At 38.7% G+C, this 18,411-nt stretch overlaps 1 protein-coding gene and 1 long non-coding RNA gene across 7 annotated transcripts in view; one reads left to right on the top strand and one right to left on the bottom strand.

The window, feature by feature from the left end:
* Positions 1 to 18,411, top strand: part of NCKAP5 (NCK associated protein 5) — a 996,333-nt gene that overhangs the window by 386,445 nt on the left and 591,477 nt on the right. The gene's annotated exons all lie outside the window — the stretch shown is intronic.
* LOC104005184 (uncharacterized) lies at positions 9,331 to 15,268 on the bottom strand. The gene is made up of 4 exons (XR_678395.5): positions 14,867 to 15,268; positions 13,879 to 14,030; positions 12,864 to 12,950; positions 9,331 to 12,388 (listed from the first exon to the last, which is right to left on the bottom strand). It is a non-coding gene; the product is annotated as an uncharacterized LOC104005184 (long non-coding RNA).

Genomic DNA, 18,411 nt, shown 5'->3' with positions numbered 1-18,411 from the left:
CAATTTGAAATGACATAAGCAACTATAATTGCCTTTATAGAGAAAGTTATAGTAGATATCCATTCATTAGGAACACTGTATTTTAATTATCTAGAAATAATCTTGCTGTAGTTATTGCTGGCTATAAAAAGTTAATTTCAAAAGTTAATTAGCTAAAATCACTTCTTACTGTTTAAAACGGAATGTCACTGACATTCAGCAGCAATGTATGTGCTGTAGAACAAGTTGTATCAGAAACTTGAAGACTCCTTAGAATTTACAACGTGCATTTAATTGCTCTAGTTGTGTCAGTATAACTCAAAATTATAATCATTAATAGTTTTTTGAAAGTATGCATTCATGTTTATGATATCTTGTAAGAGGGCAATATTTTCTGTAGCAGGGTCAGCACACTTTTTCTGTTAAGGACCACATAGTAAATATTTTTGGTTTTCTGAGTGGTACCCATATCGTCACTGTCACAAATTGCTCAATTTTGTAATCTTAGCTCAAGAACACCCACAAAGGATATGTAAGTGAACAGGTGTAACTATTCCAGTAAAGCGCTATTTACATAGAACTGGCAAGGTTTGGCCTGTGGGTGCCAATTCCTGATCTAGAATGAATTTTAAAAATTGTTTTCTTGGGATGTTTTGCAACCTTGATGTACTAACTCCTAAATAAGCAAATAAGAAGGATCTAAGTCATCACAAATTTGATTTCCTGTGCCCATGTCCTTCTAAGCCATCCCCTGGAGCCACTCTGCTAAGCCCCGGGACCTCCCTACTCAGGAGGCTGAGGTGGGAGGATGGCTCAAGCCTGGGAGGTGGAGGTTGCAGTGAGCCGAGATCTTACCACTGCACTCCAGCCTGGGCAACAGAGTCAGACCCTGTCTCAATAAATAAATAAATAAATAAATAAATAAATAAATAAACGAAGGAACAAAAAACAAAAGAAGAAACTATCCCTATGCTAGGGTTAAGGGGTCAATAATGAATTTCTTAAATGCAAGTTTTCTTTAAATATATACCACCCTTCCCCCTTATGCAGCCATTTCAGACATGTGGATGCTAATCTAAACCTCAATTGTGATGCATTTGGACAAACTTTAAAAATATGCATGTGTGTACATGAGGGAGAATTTTTTCCCTGTTTGTACTTAGGTTATTACTTTGCTTAAATAGAGGTCCTCAAATATAAAGGGAAGTATTCCAGTAAAAGTAGCATATAGGCATATAACAATAAATACAGGTACTATATATGTGTATGTGTATATATATGCATAGTAATTTCAGGAGACAGTCTAAAGAGGATCTGGATACAGATAATAAAATATCTAGAAGATGTATTATTAAAAATTGAAGTAATGAACCTTTTTTGGCTTAAGGATCATACACTTCTCATTCTAAGAACCTGACACATGAACCTGATTGTATTAATTTCCTAATGAATGATGGTTGTGTGAATAACTAAATTAAGACAAGAACATTCATCTTCAGAGTATGGTTGTGTATTTATTTGTTTTGTTACCAAGCCCCAGGAACTATTTAACCAGGCACTATTTAGTTGCATTCCATTTATACATTTCATTAATGACAATAATGCTATCATAGAACAACGGTGTGCTCAGTTGTGGCTGAAAAGTATAGAAAGTCCAGTAGAATCTTATTCTAAGTTGCTGTGCTGAATTCAGTTGGCCCTGGGCCATTGTCATAGAGGTTTAATTATTAAATAAATCTAATTTCCTTACTTAAGACTGGCTGTGATAAAACAGAAACTTAGTAACAACTGTGAAAAAAAAGTATATTGGACAACAATCTGGGTTAAATTCAAAATTAATAAAGCTATGTGATATTAGTTATGTAGGAGAACTTTTTTCCAAAATAAAATTTTTGAAAACAAAATGATTGTTTAGCCCTAAAAATGTTCAAATCAGCAAACATTTACTCAGTTCTATGCAGAGAGTGGTGTAGAAGCCCAATGAAGGACTGCAAATCTGAATTGTAGTGTACAATCCAAACCTGACGGATAAGCCATAAAATAGGGATACAAATGGATATATAGTGACCAAGGATGAGTTAAGTGACATTTTAAGCAACAGTGGGCAGTAATAGTGCGGCATTAAACAAAGTGCCTATGCACTTTTGTATTATTGGAAGTACACTTTCAGGGTTAACTCCAAAAACTGAGAATGTGTACTCAAATGGTAAATGAAAATAGAGTTTTGCTTTTTGTCAAATTTTCCTCCAAAATGGTTGAACTAATTTATATTTCTACCAGCAATGTATAAGACTGCATGATTACCCACAGTCTCACCAATAGAATAAAGGATCAACATCTAAATGTCTCCCAATCTGATGAATGAGAGATAGTATCTCAGCATAGTTTAAAACTTTATTTCTCTAGTTAAGAGTGAGCTTGACTACCTCTTCCTATGTTTAAAGGCCACTTGCGTGTCGTTTTGTGAATTGTTTGCCCATGACTATAGCCAACTTTTCTATTAAGTTTTTGGCCTTTCCCCCTTATTTTAAGAGGGTTTTTTTTTTTTTTTTGTAGTTTAGGGATGGATATTAGCCTCTTATTTGTGATCACTACAAATGTTTTCTCCCATTTTGTCAGACGTCTTTCAATTTATTTTAAAAATATTTTTCGGTTTGTTTTTGAGTTTTTTTCTTGCTATGTGTGGTAGGAAAAATAATTACCCACAAAAAATACATATCGGAATGCCTAGAATTTTTAAAAATGTTACTTTACATGGCAAAAAGGACTTGCAGATGGTAAGAGCTCTGAGTTGAAGACATTATCCTGGATTAATCAGGTGGGTCCAGTGTAATCACAGGTCCTTGAAAACTAACAGCCATTTCTGGTTGTGGGCAGAGGGAGACGTGACTACAGAAAAGGGTAAGAGACATAAAGTTCCTGGCTTTTGAAGATGGAGGAAGGGGCCATGGACCAAGGAATGTAGGCAGCCTCTAGATGCTGGGAAAGGCAAAGAAATGAGTTCTTTCTTAGAGCCTCTAGAAAAAAATGCAGTCCTCCTGACATCTTCAGTTTACATCAGTGAGGCCTGTGGGGCTTCTAATCTACAGAACTGTAGGATGATAACTTTGTATTGTTTTAGGTCACTACATTTGCGATAATTTGTTACAGCAGCCATAGAAAGCTGATATACCATACTATTTAAAAAATTTTACATAGTCAAATTTACTAATCTTATATGGCATCTGGAGTTTGAGTCATTGTCAGGTAACCATTCCTTTCATCCAGCTGATAAAGGAATTCACCTGTGGTTTTTTATTCCTTGTGATGGCGTGGTTTCATTATTTACATTTAGATCCTGGATCTATTTATTTATTCTTGTGTATGGTTTGGGAGGTATACATTTAATGTTATGTTTGGTCAAATGGCCAACCAATTGTCCCAGCACTGTTTGTTTAAAAAGTCCCTTCTTTGTGATTTGAAATGCCACCTTTATTGTATGTTGAATGTCCATAGATAATTGGATCTATTTCTGGATTTTCAAACCTGTTTCTCCCTGGTTGTCTAGACACGCACCTGCACCACACTGTTTTCATTTTAGAAACTTTATAGTAAATTTACTGTATACCTTATTTTCTCTTCCTGGATTCTCTTTCTTAGTGTTTTCCTGCCTTTTCTTGGAAGTTTCTTCACATAAACTTAAGTATTAACTAGTCTAGCTCCCAAAGAACCTTGTTATTTTTATTGGTATCGTGTTAATTTTATAAAGTAACTTAGAACGGACAGCTTTATAATCTTGAGTCATTCTGTTATGGAACAGCCAATGTCTCTATTACTTCACATCTATTTTTGTGATTTACAGGAGTTTTAACGTTTCCCCAGATAGGTTTTATACATTTCTACTTCTAATTTTCCCTACATATTTATTCATCTCTGTTGCTAATGTAAATGAGGTTTTCTCTATCAGTATATCCTCCACCAGTTTACTATCAATGTCTGTGAAAGCAACTGACTTCTATATATTAATTTTTACTGAATCTAAATTTTATCAAGTTAATTTTTTATCATAATTTTCTTCATTTTCCAGGAGTACTACCATGTCATCTACAAATACAGTTTTTACTTGCTCTTTTCCAATTATTATGCCTCCATTTGATTTATCTTGCATAATTGCATTGACTCCAATAAAATGTTTAATAGAAGTGGAGGCAGCGGACATCCTGGCCTTGTTCCTGATCAAATGGAGTGTCTCAAGTAGTTCCCCCTTAAGTGAGATACTGATGTTAGGACTAAGCATATGTGTGCATGATATGTTTTATGATGTTAAGAAAATATACATCAATTCCTATTTTCATCAGGAAGAGTGTTAAATTTTCAGTTTTCTCAAAGATTATTTAAACACTTGTGTAGAGAATCTTGTAATTTTTTTCCTTTAGATTTATTAACAGGGTGTCATATACTAAAGGATCAATTAATATTGAGCCAAACTTGCATTCCTGGATTAAATGTCACTTGGCCATGATTTTTTTTAATGTAGTGTTACATTGTTTTGGTCATATTTATTTACTATTTTTGCAGTGATATATATAGTGACATCGTCCTATAATTTCATTTTTTTAAAACTGACTTTTGCAGGTTAAATTATCAATGCTATATTTGCTTTATAAAAATAATTAGAAAGTTTTTCTTCATTTTCCATGTCCTGGAGTAAATGTGGAGCATTGGAGTGGTCTGCCTTTGGGAGTTTGTTTTGGGCCTAGAGATGTTTTTCTGGGGTGGTATATTTTTTTTTTCTAGAAGAGCTGATTAATCTTTCTATCTCTAACAGAGCCAATTTTGGTAAATGTATTTTCCAAAGAAAGTTTCAATTTTGTCCATGTTTTCAACTTTTTTGCATGTATATGACGTCTATAAAGTTGTCTCTTAATTTTTGTTTCTGTAATTAGTTCCCATTTGTCATTTCCTATCTTGTATAATTGACCCTTGAACAACATAGGAGTTAGGGGTGCTGACCCCTGAAGAGTCAAAATTCCCTGAATAACATTTGACTCCCACAAAAACTTAACTATTAATATGATATTGTTGACTGGAAGCCTTACTGATAACATAAAGATTCTATCAACACATATTTTGTATGTTATGTGTGTTATATACTGCAGTCTTACAAGAAAGTAAGCTAGAGAAAAGGAAGTACTATTAAGAAAATCATAAGGAAGAGAAAATGTTTCCTATTCATGAAATGGACGTGGATCATCATAAAGACCTTCATCCTCTTCGTCTTCACAGTAAATGGGCTGAGGAGGAGGAGCAAAAAGAGGAAGAGTTGGTCTTGCTCTCTCAGGGGTGATAGAAGTGGAATGGGTGGAGGAGGTAGAAAGGGAGACAGGCATACTCTGTATAACTTTTATTGATAAAAAAATCTATGTATAAGTAGATCTGTACAGCTCATACTGTGTTGTTTAAGGGTCAACTGTTTATTGGTGATTTATTCACCTCCCTCATTTTTTTCATGATTAAGTTATGTAGTGGTCTATTTAAAAAAGAAAGGCAACTAGATTCTGATTTGTTAATTTGTTACTACATTTTACTGTTACCCTTAATTCCTTTCTTTTGGTTATTTTTCCTTTTGTGCCTTTGAGCTGAAATTTTATTTATATTTTTTAATTTTCATTGATACACATGCATAGGACTGCCAATTTTTCTGTGACCACTGCTGTAAATGCATCCGGTAGTTTTCACTGTCATTTTTCAGAAATTTAGAAATTTTGGTTTGTAATCTCTTTCATTGAAGAGTTGCTTAAATGTTAGTTTTCTATTTTTATTTTTAAATAATTTGTTTTATTGCATTGTTATCAACAGGTGGTATTTATAATGGTTATACTTTCCAGAACATACTGAAGTTTGAGATTTAATATAATGGATTTTGTGCGAGTTCCATGTGTGGTTGTGTGTATGTGTGTATGTGTGAGCCTTTTCCGTGAGTACATAGATATGGGGTTCCTATGTCACAGAGTACGAACACCTTCAACTTAATAAATATATCCAAATTGTTCCCACCTGCAATGTGGAAGAGGTCTTTCTACACATCCTCACCAACACATAGTGTAATAAGAATTATATTTTGGAATTATGATAGGCACGAAATGCTACCTCATTGTTGTTTTAATTTGCATTTCCCCAGTACTGATATTAAGCAGTTTTAATATAGTTATTGCCACTTAACTATCTTCTATGAACTGCCTATTTCTATGCTTCCCCCCACTTTTTTTTCACTTTTTCCCACTGATTTGTGGTTCTTTACAAATTTAGGATATGTATTCTGTTTATAATACATATTTTTCATGGTTCTTCTAGTCTATGCCTTGACTTTTCATTTTGTTTATGGTATTTTTTTTTACAAAGTTTTAAAATTTTAATACAGTAAAGTGCTTCATTATACTTCCCTGCCTGATATGAAAGTATCCTCCAAAGCATTCTTCAAAAAGTCTTATAAATTTTCTTTTTATGTTTAGTTTTTAATCTGAGTTTAGGTTTTGCAAATGGCCTGAGGTAGGATTCTAATTTTTTTTTCCATTATCACATAGAAAGTTAACCTGGTGCCATTTTTTGACAGTAATCCTTCCCCAATAATTAATAATGCCATTTATTTCATATACCGTGAGTCCATAAATGTGAGTCTGTTTCTAGGGTCTCTTTCTATTCCAATTAACCCACATCTCTTACCTGTTGAATTACATTGTTTTATAGTAAGGTACCTGACCCTTTTTGAAATGTTAGAGGTTTCCCATTTACCAAATATATTTGGCTAATTTGGGCCTTTTCCTTTTTTGAAATAAATTTAGGACCAGCTGGTAAGTTGAGTGTATAAATCTGCTGAGATTTTGGTTGATAATGTTTCACATTTAAAGATTAAGCCAGAAGATTGAGTCTTCCAATCCATCACTTTTATATGTTTTACTATTTACTCCATTCTTTTAAGCCCTTCAACAAAGTGTTCTCTATAAAGGTGTTTCACATCTTTAAGTTTATTCGTATCTTCTAAATTTTTTTTTGTTCTTACTATTTTTAAGTGGGATCTCCTAAAAAGTATACACTTCTAATAATTTGGTACATATCTTAGGAACACTATCCATTTTGGTATATTGTTCTTTTATCTAGTAAACAAACTGCTCTCTTACTATATCTGATTTGCCTCTGGGTTCTCTTCCATTTTCTGTGGAGACGCTGATAATACTGGTGATAAATACTAACTGCTCTAAGACCTTAGAGAAAATGAAGTGGTGATGGAAGGATCCTTGTCTAGAGGAAAAATTTAAAGGAAATGTTCTTTGACTTAACTATTTAATATAAGGCGTGTTATAGATTTTTTTTTTTTTTTTTTGGTAGACAAACTTTATCAGGTTAAGGGCATTCCCTTTTATTCCTGGGGAGGTGAAATGTTTTTTAATTTATTTTTTTTAAACCCTGAATAAGTGTTGAATGTTATTAAAATTTTCCAGCATCTACTGAAATGATTATCTTTTTAATTTTTTTTATCTTCCCCCAAAGATTTTTTTTTGGAAATTAATAGATTTTTCTAGGGCCAAATCATCTTTACATTGCAGGATAAATCTTATTTAGTAACACCATTTAATTATAACCATTATTATTACTACTGTTATAATTTTCCACACTGATGGATTAAGTTTTCTTAAGAATTTTTGAGAGCCTCCTTAATTTTCCTTTCCCATACAGCCTATATTTACTTTTGGTATCAGAGTCCTTCTAACCTGATAAAAATCTTTCCTCCTCTTCCCTTCCCCTAGTTTTCCCCTTTCCTCCTCCTATTCTTCCTTCTTTCTCCTCCTCCCCCTTCTAAAAAATTCCCTGTAACTCTCTGTGAGATATGGGTTATTAGAGTTTCTGTATTTTTTCAAGTTTTGTGAAGATTGGGTAATGAGCCCCTGACTCAACAATCAAAAGACAAATAACCCAATGTGAAAATGGACAACGGAGTTGAAAAGAAATTTCTCCAAAGAATACACATACAAATGACCAATAAGCACATGAAAAGATACTGAACGTCATTAGCCATCAGGAAAATGCGAATAAAATTCATGAGACATCACTTTACATCCTCTAGCATGACTATAAACAAAGGATAATAGTGTTGGAGAGGCTGTGGAGACATTAGAACGCTCAGACATTGCTGGTGGGAATGTAAAATGGTGCAGCTGCTTTGGAAACTAGCTTGGCAGTTCCTCAAAATGTTAAACACTTACTATAGGACTCAGCAATTCCACAGCTTAGGTACATACCTAGAAGAAATGAATACATATGCCCACACAAAAACTTGTACATGAATGTTTACAAAAGCATTATTTATAATAGCTAAAGAACAGAAACAACCCAAATGCCCATTAACTGATGAATGGATAAATAAAATGTGGTACATGAAGACAGTGGAATATTATTTGGAAATAAGGAATGAAGCACCAATACGTGCTACAACATGGACAAAACTTGAAAACATTATGCTAAGGGAAATAAGCCAGAGAAAGGGCTAAACATTGTATGATTCCATTTATACTAAGTGTCTAGAAGAGGCAATTCTACAGGGATAGAAAGCAGATTGTTGGTTGCCTCTGGCTGGAGAATGAGGAGTGAATGTTAATAGGTACTTTTTGGGGGTAAATAAATTGTTCTAAGGGGATGGTGGTGGTTGCATAACGGTGCATATGCTAAAAACAAATTCAACTTGGGTAAATTTTATCTCAAGGAATAAGTTTAAAATTTTGGACCTATGTTTATGCAGCAGTAAATTTTTTTTCAACTACTGATTCAATCTATTTGATTGTTCAAGATTCCGTGGATTATTGAATTTTATTAAAAGTTTATTTTAGGACATTGATCACTTTATGTCAATAAGTTTGAAAACAGATAAAATTGCTCATAGTAAAGTAGTCCTATTTTTAAAATCTATTTTATCCTTAGTTATATAGTCTTTATTATCCCTAAGCTTATTGATTTATATCTCCACTGTTTTTCATTCATATAACCAGACTTTGTTTTATTGATCCTGTATTGATTTGTGTTCTCTTTTATTAGACTTTGATTTCATTTCTTTTATTCTATTTTTTTTGTTCTGTTTTGTTTGGGTACTTTGAACATTTATTTCCATTTTTCTTCATTTCTACATGTCCACTAAAATTATTAATCTCCTTCTACATACTCCTTTCTTTCCATCTTATAATTTGGATATTTTTGAGACATCAATTTCTAAATTTTTCTAATTTTCCTATAATTACTTTTTGAGCATGGATTTTTATAAGTATATTTTGCTCAATTTTTATTAAGAAAAATTTCAAATATATAGAAAAATTAAAAGACCAGAATAATAAAATATTTATCTGCACACAACTTAGCATCAACAAATGTTAATATTTTTACTTCACAGATATTTTTTCCAAAATGTGTGGTGGATACCATGATACTTCAACCCCAGATATTTTAGTATGTGTCTTTTAAAAATAAGGACTACTTTCTTTATAACCACAGTATCACTTTTACCCCCAGAAAAATTAATGAAAATTCTATTATATCCGCTAATACCAGTCTTATTTGAATTTCTCTAATCATGTCCCAAATGTCTTTTATAGCTGCTTATTTTGCACTGATGCCCAGTCCCATTAGTTGCATTTGTCATGTCTCTTTCAATCTATGATAGTGCCTCTACTTTTTTTATTCTCTATGAACACTGACTTTTTGAAGACCTCTAGCAAGTTCCATATTCCGCTATGCCTAATGGTTTCCTTGTGATGTCATTTATCTGTTCCTCTATCATCTTTATTTCCTGTAAGGTGGGAATTATAGCAAAGGCCTTGCTCAGACTCAGATTAAACATGTTTTTTGCAAAAATATATTGCAAAAAACTTTTCATACAGCATCACATAAGGAGAAACGTGTCAGGTGATTTCTCCCTTGTCTAATACAGCTTTTCCCCTTCGCAGTTAACAAAAAGTCAGGAGGCAGTATTTGTAGTTGGAATATTCTATTGTTACTGTTGGAGTGTGTCCAGGTTCTTGGCTTCTTAAGCAAATAACTTGATAAAACACACAAAGCAAGGAAAGAATGAAGCAACAAGGCCGGGCGCAGTGGCTCACACCTGTAATCCTAGCATTTTGGGAGGCCGAGGCTGGTGGATCATGAGGTCAGGAGATCAAGACCATCCTGGCTAACACGATGAAACCCTGTCTCTACTAAAAATATGAAAAAAAAAAATGAGCCGGGCCTGGTGGCGGGCCACTGTAGTCCCAGCTACTCGGGAGGCTGAGGCAGGAGAATGACGTGAACCCGGGAGGCAGAGCTTGCACTGAGCTGAGATCATGCCACTGCACTCCAGCCTGGGCGACAGAGTGAGACTCCCTCTCAAAAAAAAAAAAAAAAAAAAAAAATTGAAGCAACAAAAAACAAAAGTACACTCCACAGGGTGGGAGCGGGTCCAAGAATAGGATCCAAGAGCCCCAATACAGAATTAGAGTTTTCCCATTGGTTACTTGGTGTACACCCTATGTAAATGAAGTAGTGGCCGGCAATCAGTCGGAGGGAAGCAACCAATCAGGCTGAAGTGAAGTTACAAACGTTACACCCTATGCAAGCATCTGATTGGTTGTGGAAAGCAACCAATCAAAGATACTTTCAATTCTCCATCTGCCACGCAGAAAGGAGAGGGTGGTTTGTAAAGGGAGCAGCCTCCAGTACTTTTTTTACTTAAGTGTGGGAAGTTGGGGTTTTCCTTTTGATTTAGCTTTAGGAAGTCAGCGTGAATCGGCCTTAGGTTCTCTGCCTCCAGACCCTATTCACCTACCTCACTATTTTCCATCAAACCCTTACTTAATGGCTTTAGCATCTATTGGTGATCTTTATTTACATCAGTTATTTCAATGGGTATACAAAATGGTGATACTTCCGAAGCTGCTGCTTCTCAGATGGGAAAGTTCCATATTCTCCCTTTTAAAACATGAGAGTAAGTTCTTTGTTTTTTAATAATTTTTTTAAGGTTTAGTTTACGTACAATAAAATTCACCAATTTTTGAGTGTACAGTTGGATTATAACAAAATATAGTTTTGCAACTACCACCACAATCATGGTACAATTGTCTATTCAACATCTCATTTTGGTTGGCAAACATTAATAACAATAATAATCACCACCACAAATATTTGTATGGCACTTACAAAAAGTCAGGAACTATTCTAAGAGCTTTACGTAAGTTATTTTTAAAATTTAACTTAATAGGCATTCCAGTCTTAACCCATATAAGCTGATTCTTCCACCAAAATTTGCTCCACCCATAGTCTTTCTCATTTCAATTAATAGCAACTTCATCCTTCTGGTTGCTAGGGCCAAATGCTTGGAGTTACTCTTTACTCCCTCTTTTCTTTCGAGCCACTCATTGTTGGCTCTACATTCAAAGCAATTCAAAATCACCACCAATTCTCATTATCTTTCTTGCTATCACCCAGTCCAAGCCATCATCTCTTACCTAGATTCTTGCAATAGCCTAATAACAGATCTCCCTGCTTCCTTCTCTGCTCCTATAATTAATTCTCAACATGGGAGCCAGAGTGATCTATTAAACAAAAGTCAGATGATCATGTCACTCCCTCTGTGTCTTGTGTCCTCCGCTGTCATTTGGAGTAAAATTCCAAGTCCTTTAATTGGCCCCACCCAGTGATCTGTCTTCTAAGCCTACCCTCATTGACCCTCTCCCTTCACTGTGTCCTGTTCTCAAGGCTTCATTAATGTTCCTAGACCTTGCCAGGTGCAATCATATTTAAGGGCCACTTACATCTGCTTTTCCCACTTCCTGGGACCATCTTCCCAGATATTTGCATGGCTTGCCTGCTCCCTCACCTCCTTTAATCATTCATTCAGGCTTAGCATTCTCAATGAGATTTTTACTGAGCACTCTTGTATTTAAACTTGTGCACCACCCAGCCCACTCTGCTTTATTTTTCTCTATTGCACTTATTACCTTCTAATAGACATTATAATTTACTTATGTACTCTTTTCTAACTTGTCTTCTCCTCCAGAATGTAAGCTCCACAAGGTAAAAAATTTTTGTTTGATTTTTCCTTCATATATTCCAACACTGACACATAGTGATTGTTCAATAAATAATTGAGTAAACATGAGATGATATATTTTGAAGTTAAGACCAAGGAATTAATAAATTGGAGGTGGGCCTGTCAATTTAGGCTATAAGTTAGCTGGGATGCAACTGAGACCACCAAGCTAGGAAATAACACAGTAGAACTTATCAATTTCTTGTGCAGGATGGTGCCAGAAGCCCAGTAGTTGACACTCAGCTCAACTCTTCTCTTCCTGGACAACAGCAGTTTCCTGGACAATGTTAGTTAAATTAGTCACCAGCATGATACTTCATTCTGTAAGAGAGGACCCTTTTTGAAATATTCATTTCTTGGCACCATGTTAATTTTAGCAAAATTTTTATTGCTAGTAATAAACACATTAAACAAATTATCAATGAAAAACTCTAAACTTAAATATTCATAAAAATTCTGTAAAATCGGCCGGGTGCGGTGGCTCACGCCTGTAATCCCAGCACTTTTGGAGGCCGAGGCGGGCGGATCACAAGGTCAGGGGATCGAGACCACGGTGAAACCCCGTCTCTACTAAAAATACAAAAAATTAGCCGGGCGCGGTGGCGGGCGCCTGTAGTGCCAGCTACTCAGGAGGCTGAGGCAGGAGAATGGCGTGAACCTGGGAGGCGGAGCTTGCAGTGAGCTGAGATCTCGCCAGTGCACTGCAGCCTGGGTGACAGAGCGAGACTCCGTCTCAAAAAAAAAAAAAAAAAAAAAAAAGGCTGTAAAATCTAACCAGTAGTTGTCCTTGACTTACATGATTTGCTTACTGGGAAAGTAACACTTGAGCTCCACTTTGCCTCAGCTATAAAGTCACCATGATGTATGTAGTTTTAATTCTGACCTGTAAATCAAAATTTCAAACCATCAGTATTCATAGAGTGTCCATAGTTGCCTAGTGCTGTTGTAAGCACCCCGGGCTATAAAATAAGTGGAAAACACAGTCTCTGCCTAGATAAGTGAGTGCTTAATGTGGCTTGCACACATTTCTCAAGTATAGCATAAAGCAAAAGAATGATTTGAGCCCTAATTTAGAATTTTATTCAGTTTTCACAGTAAATTATATTTATTTTTGCTTAGCTCTTATACCTATCTGAATAAAGGGCTTAAAATTTTCTTCAACTTTTCCACTGGTGATTTGTTTATCCAACAAATTATTTCCCGAATAAATACTGTCATTCAAGGTAATTGGACATTTCCCAGCACTTGAGAAGAATGTATAAAACTAGACATAATCCCATTGGTTGTGTTCTTCCATGCTTTAAGACTTGTTTGTATGTCTCTAGGACTACTGCCATTTATATTATACTTGAAAACATTTTTTTGAGATAATCCTTGTGAATCTATCACCAGTACAAATATATGTGATTGTATTAAAGTGGAATTTTTGGAATGGTTCAAAGTATATTATTGAAAGGAGCATCTCATTTCATCTACAGGTGAAGCAATTTCTGCTTGGAAAATTTTCAATTTTTGAAGTCATTATTTTCTAATAAAATAGCATTTCTTGAAAAATAGTATTTTCATGAGAAAAAGAAAAAAAATATGCGAATCTTTTAAATTCAAAATGAGGCTAAGGGGAATTCAGCGTTTTCTTGCCCAAAGCAGATTTCCTTTTATCTCTGGAAATGCCAACAGGAGGCCAAGGGCCAAGCTTCCTGGCCAATTACACTACACTACACGGCCGTTCTCCCCCCAAGAGCTTTATTCCCAAATGCACTTGGGAACCAACTTCTGACTCCAGACAAATGGCTGTTAGTTCCAGCTCTTACCTGCCAATTATGATACTTTGGATATCTGTGCCAGTCTCTGGGTCAGCTCCATGATAAGATTAAGAGACCTGTTTGTTTAGTTCATTAGCAGACATTCGTTCCACCCAGACAGAGCTGAGGCTGGGGGTGGGGGCGTGAAGGGAACCAGGGACCTGCGGGAATAGATTTTTTTTTTCTTACTAGGAAATGAAAGCACTATTTCCCCTTCTGGATCCCTGCTTCCCTTTTCAGTTCCTCCGTTAGGGGCAGACAATAGAAGCCTCCAGGCCCCCTCTCAGGGCGCCCGGTCCCCATCGTCCCCTCACCCCCACCTCCCTTCCCCGCCCCTCACTCTCCAGCTTCTCCAACTCCAGCTCCAGGCGGAGATTTGTCAGAACCGTTCGGTTGAGACTGATTATGATTGCAGCAGATGGGCTGGATTTGACAGCGCCGATCCTAAGCAGCTTCTGATGGGGGGGCCCGGCGGAGGGGAGGGGAGGGGGAGTGGGTAGGGGGTGGGAATCGATGGGCCCCAGCCTCCTCATCAGAGCGCAAGCCGAGCCGCCCGCCGGGAGCTCCCAGGCAGCTCTTTAACGCGCGCCTCCAGGAGGAAAGTGGCACTGCCCACCCGAGGGGCCTCCCTGAGCGCCAGTGAAACGTCCCGCGGCAGGAGAGGGCTCGGGGACACTGGCAGGCAGGCGCAGGGGGACTGGCGGCGGAACACAACAAAGCGGAGGAGCGCGAGGTGCCCGGGCTGCGGTGCGCGCGTGGCCCAGGCTACCTCCGCGCTCTGGACATGGCAAGTTTGGCAACTCCCGGCTCTGCAGCGCGCGCCTTGCTGCCCCCGAAGTGAAGGCGCTGCAGAGTCAACCCCTGGGGACGCAGCGCCCACCCCGCCCCCAGCCCGCAGCAGCATGCTCCACCGAAGGCCAGGTAAGGAGACGCCAGCCCAATCCCCGCCCAGGCGCGCCCCCTGCGCGCCGCCACCCTAGCCCCAGCCCTTCGGCACCTGGCTCCCACTACCCCGTTCAGTCGTTGTTCCCGCAGACTGTATGCTTCCGCGCCTCCCGCCTGGGTTTCCTTGACCCCTCTCTGCCCTCTGACTCAATGCCTCCCTCAAGGTCCTGCGTCCTGTCCTTTCCCCTTTACCATAGCCCAACGGCAGGGGGAGAAGTTTTGGGAGGTGGGGCGAGGTTAGGGGCTCTCTCTTCCCTGAAAGCCTGCACCAGGACACCTGAAGGGGGACAGTCTGTGGGAGTCGGTCCCTGTGTGCGCATCCCCGCCCAGCTCCCACGCAGCCCGAGCCCCGCTCTACAGGCGCGCACACACGCCCTCCTCTCCACCTGTGGGGCCTCGCTTTTGTGTGGGAAGCACAAATGAAAACACACACACGTGCAGAAACACTTCCACGTTGGCATCTTCCAGAGACTCCTAAAGGGTGGGGGCGTAAAGGGGCTGCAGGGGAGGGGCAGATCTTGAGTTCTGTGGTCCTCCCAAGCAGAGGGCCAGCGCCTCTCCTGTCGCTTGGCCTTGACTCCAGTGTCTAGGGGCCACTGGAGTGGCGCCTTTCCCGGGCCGGGAGGCCATTGGGTTTGGCAGGGGCATAGCTGTGCCACTGGGAAAACTCCCTCCCTGCTCCCCCGCGAGGTCAGAGGCCTGGGCCACTCCCTGGCCCGGCCCCAGCAGGGCGCGCCTGTCCCCACCTAATGCCACGATCCCCCCTCCCCCACCCTCCGCACTGCCTCCCTTGCGCGTGTAGGGGAGATCCCTGACCTTGTCTGCCCAGCTCCAGGCCACTTGCCCAGGCGGCCCCTCCCTTGTTGCCACCTCCCACCCAGCTCACCAGGAGCGTGTGCCCTGTTGCTACTGGCAACTGCCTGTGCCTAAAGCTCAGCCCCCAAACTGGCTTAATGCTGATTGATGGTCAGAAATAGGATATTTTCTGGAACAGAGCGGAGCGCTGGTGCAAGGCCCTCCCTGCTGCTGAGTCCTAGGGACCTCCCGGGTGGCAGGCCTTCCTCCTCCTCTCCTTTTGGCCCCACCCCACCCTACACTACCCCTTAGAGAAAAAGGGCTGTTAGGACATCCTCATCTCAGGTTAAGTGCTGAGCCAGCAAGCCAGTGTTCGCTTTCTTGCTGAGTAACAGGCAGCCACCCCGGAATTTCTCTTCTTATCCTTGAGGCTTCTGAGTTTTATGAATGAGGCCCGTGTTGCTGGACGCTACCACTTCCCTTTTTATTTTCATCCCCACTAACTTGTTCACTCGTTCACTCCTCCTTATACATAGGTACCTAAAATAGACTACCCCTCTAGTAACCAGAACTATTCCTGCAAACGCTTACAAGAGCATTTTCCAGAAATAAATCATTTCATATCAGTATCCCTTCCTCAGTCATTTCCCGGCTTCATGCCACCTCCCTCCTAAGACACAGAATTGGTCATTTCCACCACTTTAAAGACATAGTCTAGATAAAAAGCCTGCATTTATAATGTTCTTTGCAGGAGTAGCTTTTGCCTATTTTGTGGGGGTTTTGTTTGTTTTTTGTTTTCTGTTTGATACTCCCTCTCAAACTGCAGCCTCCCTTCCCTTTTCTGGGATGGCAGCCTCCTTCTCTAAGCCATCCTGGACTAACATTTTCTGGACTAATACATTTCTGCACCTGTCTCTACTCCTTCTCCTTCCCAGTCTGACTGTAAAGGACCAGATTTCATTATCAAATCAATTCTCTTTAGAAGAACTTTGTTCTGTAGCATTTCTTCCCAGCACCCCAATATTTTTGGCAGAGTATTTTCATTATTTAAATTGTCGTACTTAGCTTCTTTTTGCCTATGGACATTACTTTGGAAAACCATGTGATGTTTCTGAGTCACTGATTTGTTCCTCCAAACAAAACTTCCTTGAGAGGCTCCCATATGTTGGGCACCATTGTAGGCCCCCGGGGGTGGGAATGGAGCAAAGACAAGACCCAAATGGGTTTCAGCATTTTAAAGCCCCCATTACAGCTGGTTTATGGTTATTGCTATGATGGTTAATGTGATAACAGCACACTACATTTGACTAGGACTTTACAGTTTACAAAAGGCTTTCAAGGACATTATCTCCTTTAATCCCAGCAGCAGGAATTTTAAATAGCAAGGATTCCACCAAAAGGCCCAGTAATGCTCACCAATCCTGCTTAACCAAAAAGAAAAATATTGCAAATCATCCTAACAGCTGATGGAGCTTTAAAACACAGAATAAACAATTCATAAGAAGCTTCTGAAGCTTAGTTACTGGAATGTAACTTGGAGAAGATAAGTGAAATGCACGTAACATGTATATTACCAGAAGGGTGTCTTGGAGAGAAACTCCATCCTGGGGCTTCAGTGGCCTGGTGAACTGCTGGAGGTGGAGGCTTTCCAGGGCTCTGGACTATTGCCTTATCCTAGGATCTAAAATGGGATGAAAGTGTTAGCACAAAGTTGCTGGGAGACTAGCAAATTAAGCAAAATGAGTAGGCAATGATGTTACTTTCTTTAGCTACAAAGCATTCTTGAGATATCCGCAAGTTTCTAGCATATATTTACTTGAGAAATGAAGCAATTTTCTGTACTTAGAATATAAAAAAAAGAGTTTGTGTGCCTTATGTGAGCCATAATGAAGACAATCAAGGTTTTGGTCATTTTTACCCATTACTTTGAAAACCAGTCATATCTCACGTGGATAAATGGCAGTTTCTCTTTTTTAAAATAATTTTTAGGGAGGATGTACAGAAGGCCTTTGTGTAGATTCCTTTTCTCCACTCCTTGAACATGGAGGGCAGCCCTTCTGACTCGGTAGTTGTGAATATCATTCATGACTTTCCTCCAAAAATGGTTTTTATAATGCTAGCTGATAGTCATAAATTTTGGTTTGCATTTCAGATATCATGCTGATCTTGTGTATCATTTTGAAAACTTTTGTTCAAAGAAGTTTTACAAGCAGGGTGGTATATCATAGGGAGATTATTATGGCTGGGGGCTGGCTTTGGGTATGACTAGATAACAGATAAGCCAAGAAGTAATCCTAGGGCAAGGTCTGTTATGAGGAAGGTTCAAGATGCCCAAGGGAGCTTTTTATTGTTTAATAACCATGAAGGTTGGTGGCAAGTTTTAGACATGTAGAGTTTTTTTTTTTTTTTCCTAGAGAGTTTGTTTACTCAAGCCTGTGACTCTGTATTTGGCATTCCTGGTTATTATTTTCATTCCTAAATATTACAGCATTTTAGTTTAGAGCTAACCTAAATCTCTAGGTTGATTATATGTCAATGAAAAGCACATAATGCAAACAATGTAGATCTATTTGGGAAGTTAGATTGGGCATAGTGGGGCGGGTGAGCCCTCTTCTGGCAAGGGACTTTAGTAGCTTCAGGTTTTCAAATGAAGTTGAGAGAGAGGTGAGGCTGATTCCAACCTTAGGCATACTCCTCAAATTTTTCTATAAAACATGAGAGACTTGAGCAGGGAAAGTTAAGAGCACTGTGCTGATGGCTAACATCATCCGGGCTCAGGGGTGTCAGTCTTCTTTGTAACCC

The sequence above is a fragment of the Pan troglodytes genome, chromosome 13, assembly GCF_028858775.2.
Source record: "Pan troglodytes isolate AG18354 chromosome 13, NHGRI_mPanTro3-v2.0_pri, whole genome shotgun sequence".
Lineage (NCBI taxonomy): Eukaryota > Metazoa > Chordata > Mammalia > Primates > Hominidae > Pan > Pan troglodytes.
The sequence above is the reverse complement of the archived record's forward strand: the minus strand, read 5'-3'. Positions and strand labels throughout refer to the sequence as shown.